Genomic DNA, 6,000 nt, shown 5'->3' with positions numbered 1-6,000 from the left:
TTATTCAAATGTAAAAAATTTAAACAATTTTATTCAAAGTTATGTAAAATAAAATACATTTTCAAACATTTAGGCTATGTAAAATTACCTGTGAAAGGACTGCATCTGGAAAAGTAATGATTGTACTTCAGTGTCATTAAATGATGGCAGATATAATAGGCCCCAGGAGAAGAACATGCTAGCAAAATGTCAAGCCTTCACAAATACCAGGCCTTAGCAAGATATGTACAAAATGCTATTATGCCTGTGCACACAACCTATTGGAAATAAGTATAGTATTTAATTATATTAATCACGTACCGCTACCAAAGGCATCAACACATACACAAAGCACACACACTGTTTAGCATTAAAATCACCACCAGTCCACCACCAAAAAGCATTAACACACACCAAGCTTAATCGAGTTAAACAGGGCTATATTTATCTGTCAGTGTGAAGACCTGTTAACAAAATACTTCATTTATGGGAAATTTTCAACAGTTTTCTGTTTTTACGTAATTTCTTTTCTTTGGATGCTTTATTCTTGATTTTCAATTGATATTTTAGTCTCATTGTAACATACAATTGCTTCATAAACTGTACACTTTGAGAACATGAAGGTGTACACAAAGATCACAGTTGACATTGGAAGCTGCTGCCGTTAGCTTTTGCAAAACATTGGCACCAGAGACAACATTGGGATACATTTCTCTGAATACACACTCCAACTCTGTGGAGATAAGCAGTTTGCTGCTTGGTGGAAACAGTAATGGTGTAATTCTTGCACCTGAAGAATGTGTACTTCTCTGCCAGTTGAATTCTCTCTTCGTCGGTGGCTGACCACATAGCACGGCAAGTATCACGGGTATTTCTTGACAGCCCTGCAACAGAGGTAGCCTGCTAGGTATACTGCTATTTGCCTCTATAACATCCAACTGTGGCTCATTCAGCATCGCTGCACGTTTCTTTTGGGGAAATAAGCACTGGCTTGATGGGCCTAGGCTTTCATCTGCCTGAAAGTCCAGAAATATACAAAATCAGACTACTATAATATTGAAAAGTTTGTCACTTTATACTGGCTTAGGTATTAAAGTACATAATATCTGACTTGTGCATACCTGAACTGCAGAGAGTCCATGGGAGTTTCCGATTCTCCTGGGCTCTGATCACCACTACTAAATGAGCTAGCTGTTGAAGACTTCCGCAAAATAGAGTAAAGCATACAGGTCTATATGGTACCATTTAACTAAACCTTCGCAAAATTTAGTCTGTGGTTAATGTCCTCTAGATTTTTAAGGCAGTCTGTTTATAAAAGAAAAAAACATAACAGTACTTATACTGCTAGAAATTTTACCTTCTTCCATCGTTTGAATGATTTGAATGCTGGCTAACAGGCTGGGCAGTGTATTCGCAGCTAACAGGCTGGGCTGGCTCCCATAATGATGATCACACAAACCAGCAATGACTGGCACCTGGCTGACTTGCAGAGTTGACACCTGGCTGGCTCCACCTAGGACACCTGGCTGACTTGCAGAGCTGACACCTGGCTGGCTCCACTTATTAGAGGCACCTGGCTGACTTGTAGAGCTGACATCTGGCTGGCTCCACTTATGACAGGTACCTGGCTGACTTGCGGAGTTGACACCTGGCTGGCTCCACCTATGACAGGCACCTGGTTGGCTCACACCTGGCTGGCTCCACCTATGACAGGCACCCTGGCTGGCTGTGGCTCCACTAGGCTCCACTGGCACCTGGTTGACTTGCAGAGCTGACACCTGGCTGGCTCCACCTAGGACTGGCACCTGGCTGACTTGCAGAGCTGACACCTGGCTAGCTCCACCTGGGAACCTGGACAGGCACCTGACACCTGACTTGCTCCACCTAGGACTGGCACCTGGTTGACTTGCAGAGCTGACACCTGGCTGGCTCCACCTACCTGGTTGACTTCAGGCACCCTTGACAGGCACCCTGACTTGCAGAGCTGACACCTGGCTGGCTCCACCTATGACAGGCACCTGGATGACTTGCAGAGCTGACACCTGGCTGGCTCCACCTGACAGGCACCTGGCTGAGCTTGCTGGACACCTGACTGACCTGTGGATCTGCTGGCTTCATCTATGACAGAAGACAGCATGGGGTTTCTGGCACCTGGCAGTCTGCTCCTGTTGAAGCAGGATGTGGGTTTCTGTTGGTTTGGTGTTAGTGTTGGCCCCTACTGCCATAACACAATCGAGACACTCCCTGCCTGTAATCACCACGAAAGTTACAGGCATTTGGGTTGTCACGATGCCCCCTTTACTATGGATCACAGTGAAGAAATGCTCTAAGGTGACGTGTGTAGACAGGCTTTCTGCTCCCATGCCTAAAATTTTACAATTATAAGTTCTTAATACAACAGATTTGCAAAGGTAACACTGGGTCACTATTAATTATTTACCTGTTAATATTCAGGGATGTACAGATTAATTATGATATACAATATTGTGCAACTAAAGGGTAACCTACTCTTCAGATCTTCCCAAAGCAGCTGGATGGCTGTCAGATTGTGTTTCCAACCACTAAGACTATGGAGACTTCCACTTTTGTTGGCACAAACTATGGTGTCAAGCCATTCCCGACACTCCTGTAGCAACGACATTTGGGAATGTTGTAGATGTCTGTATGAACCACTGTTAAAGCAGTCAAACATCATGTTGAAAGTTTCAACAAGCTGTGCAGTGACTCGGGCTCCCTCACCGAATCTGCTGAGGTCCACCAGGGTCATCAAAGCAGCAGCCACAGAATGGCTCAAAACCTGCAAAGATCAAACAATATACATTCATGGTAAAGTGTGAGGATATGTAATGTTATAAAGTGATTTTGTAATTATAACCTTATGTAATTTTTAATAATTACCTGTGTTGCAAGCGATACTTTCATGGTGGAGAAAGGCGTGAGAAATATGTGGTCTCTAGTGAGCCGTGGGCACATCCTTATTGGCCTACTGAGTCGTGCTTGTACAGCTCAGCTATATGTGACCAGTCAGCCAATTTGTCTCCAATAAGAAACCCATGGTTCCGTAAATTGTTTCGCACACTTTTGATCAGGTGAGGTGTGTCATACAGATAGTACACTTTGTTGTTGTTTACTTCAAAGTATGGGTGTGTGGAAGTAACACCAAGTTGTTTCACTGCTGCAGAATTGTTTGTGCCTTGGTCTGTGACACAGCGAACTGGGATCAGTGCTGTGTTCATGACATGTTTCACACACAGCTTCAAGAACTCTTGTCTTCAGTACTTAAGATTTCACAGATCCTGCACTAAGGAAATATTCAATGGGTTGCTTCCATTTGCCAGTTATGCTCCTCAGCATGAAGACCCCTGCATGATTGGCTGTCAAACCATCACAGCCTAGGCTTCTACTGACTGAATCTGATGACGCATTGTAACACACTTCTTTTCTTGAAGAGCCATTTTCATCAAAGGATATGGCCACCAGTTTGTCAGTAAGATTTTTCAATCCTCCAGCTTTGTGCTGCAACATGTACAGAACAGAATCATGCCAGCCTTCTTCAATGCTGATCTTATTAAGTAAATCAACCAGCGTGCTTTTGGATGGTAGCGTGAACACTTTACTAAGGATTCTGTAAGCCTTTGGGCTGGCATTCTTCAATTGCAGGGCAACACTCTTCGCGCAGTCACTCCATCGGATGCCATTCTTGTGTCTTCCACTGACCTGCAGTTGTTCAATGACAAATTTGGCAGCCAGTGGTGGCAGACATTGTCTAATTATGGCATACACTTGTGTCATGGCTGTCTTTGGGACCTTCTTCTTTTGCAGTCTTGACAAACTTGTTCTCAGTGCCTGCACTTTCCTCTTTAAACCACACTGCTGTGTCGACACCTCTGCTTCAGCTTGAGCAGTTTCTGTAATTAAATTAGAAAAATTTGAGTTTATGCTTCATAGCACACATCTCAACACACACCATGAGTACTATCTTTGATCCTTAATCATCACACTGAGGCTATACTGATTTTAGGTGCAAGGATTCCATATGCTAGATAACTATCACAGTTAAAATTTATTACCATTCATGGAACTGCTGTCATGGTCTTCTACTGCAGCAGACCATCCCCGATCATGTGGCTGCTTTCTCCTCACATCACCACTCTTTGGGGTTTAGGGCAGTCAATCAACCATAGTATGCTATTTGGCAGCAACCCAGATTTCCTGTAATTTAAAATATATAATCTATACATTCTTCCAGGTTCTTACTTTTGCAGAAAAGACTAGATCAACACAGTGTGACCAAAGTGATCATTTACAATCCATGGTTTGTTATTGATAAGTTGGTGAGCCATGGTGGCAAAATACAGTATTGGCCTGTAGTCAACAACAACAAAATGTGGGTATTCCCCTGTAATTACCTGTCATTGGGGTTTTTGAATTGGGATGTGGCAAAATGATCACTGCAAACTCTGTGCCACTTCATCTGATCTGGACTTTTGCCTAGCAGGTCCTCTCTCCGAAGGTTTCTAATCCATTCTGCACACCTGAAATAAATTCAGTAGTTCCAGGTTATGGTAGATCTAAGCTGGCTGTCTGCAGTGAGCTAGGCTATGGCAGTTGACATTTTTCTTTAGAACTTCGTCTGCTGAACAAGAATTTAAAGTAATATTTTGTCGCTCGGCTGTAATTAAGCTGTAAATTATCTTAGAACTGGTGTGGTAAAACCCTGAGAATAGCTAACAGTAAGGGGGACCCACTGGGAATTCAGAGTTTTTGGTGGGGTAAATAACTTGGGAAAAGGTTTGGGTACCTTATTGTTGTATTTCCTGTTATATATGTCATTTGGATTTGGAACATGAAAAACAAGCATAAAAGAAGGGCGAATAAATGGATAGTGGGAGCTGTTCCAAGGCACTTTTCATTCATTACTAGTACTACTGATTCTAAGCCTTAACACGCATGCGCTAGCTTCCAGTTCACCAATCAGCAGCTGCCGGTTTTCTGCGCTTAATGAGAGCTGCGAGAGACTGGCAATTGACGTTTTCTGTGTTATTTTACTTGAACAAGAATTTAAAGTAATTACCTCTTGCCAGAACATACGAGCTTGCAGGAATCTTTAAAAATGCAGATAAGGCGCGCAGCGCCGTTCTTCCACGGCGACCTATAGAGGCCACCAAAGTTGAAAGTGGAAATGGTAATGTTTTGTTTCCTGTTTACGAAAACTTCGAATAGTGTGCAGTGGAGCTACACTATGGCAATTGACGTTTTTCGATGTTATTTTACTTGCTTTTCAAGAGTTTAAGGTAATATTTTGCCGGTCGGCTGCTGCTAAACTGGAATTTACCCTCGAGCTGTGTGCGACCCACTGGTACAGACGTGCAGTTTTCAAGGGTCAGTTACATTTTAGTTACAGCCTACCGCCAAAATATTATTTTAAATTATTGTTCAGCAGGTAAAATAACATAGGAAAACGTCAACTGCCATAGGCTAGCTGACCGCGGACAGCAGGCTTAGAATTACCCAGGTTATTTTTCATACGTGATGATATAAAGAGACTGATCTATGATATTACATTGTATATACTGTAGGTACAGCAGCAAGCTTACAAACAACTACAGTGTATAGGAGCTTGCATAATGGGACTGACTGTGACTTTAGAATTTTGCATCAGCTTTTATAGTTGCTTTGGGGTAGTTTTATGGATAAACATTCTATCCCACACATCCTACATGGCCTATCTGTCTGTTTACAAGAGTAATCATTATGAAAGTGAGGTGTAATGAACAATAATGAATAGTATATAGCAGTAAACAAGCTGCTTACAAGCAGATGGGCTGACAAACTAATTGCTCACCTCGTGTTGTCCTTTGGAAAAGAGTAGAAGGCCACTTCTTTGTTTTTGTATTCTTTGTAATTATGGCAGAACACACTCTTCCTTTTGATCCAGAGGTTTTCTTGGTGTGGCTTGTGTAGTAGTGTAAATGATCAAGGAGAGATAATTTGGTGTAGAGTCGGCTGCAGTGACAGAAT

At 42.5% G+C, this 6,000-nt stretch overlaps 1 long non-coding RNA gene across 1 annotated transcript; it reads right to left on the bottom strand.

Annotated features, from left to right (window-relative positions):
* Nucleotides 1–3,440: 3,440 nt before the first annotated feature.
* On the bottom strand, nucleotides 3,441–4,523 carry LOC136830935 (uncharacterized). Its single transcript, XR_010850766.1, has 3 exons — nucleotides 4,389–4,523; nucleotides 4,050–4,191; nucleotides 3,441–3,887 (listed from the first exon to the last, which is right to left on the bottom strand). It is a non-coding gene; the product is annotated as an uncharacterized lncRNA (long non-coding RNA).
* Between the last annotated feature and the right edge of the window lie 1,477 nt (nucleotides 4,524–6,000).

This window comes from Macrobrachium rosenbergii, chromosome 47 (genome assembly GCF_040412425.1).
Source record: "Macrobrachium rosenbergii isolate ZJJX-2024 chromosome 47, ASM4041242v1, whole genome shotgun sequence".
NCBI lineage: Eukaryota > Metazoa > Arthropoda > Malacostraca > Decapoda > Palaemonidae > Macrobrachium > Macrobrachium rosenbergii.
Note: the sequence above shows the minus strand (reverse complement) of the source record. Positions and strands in the feature narration are given on the sequence as shown.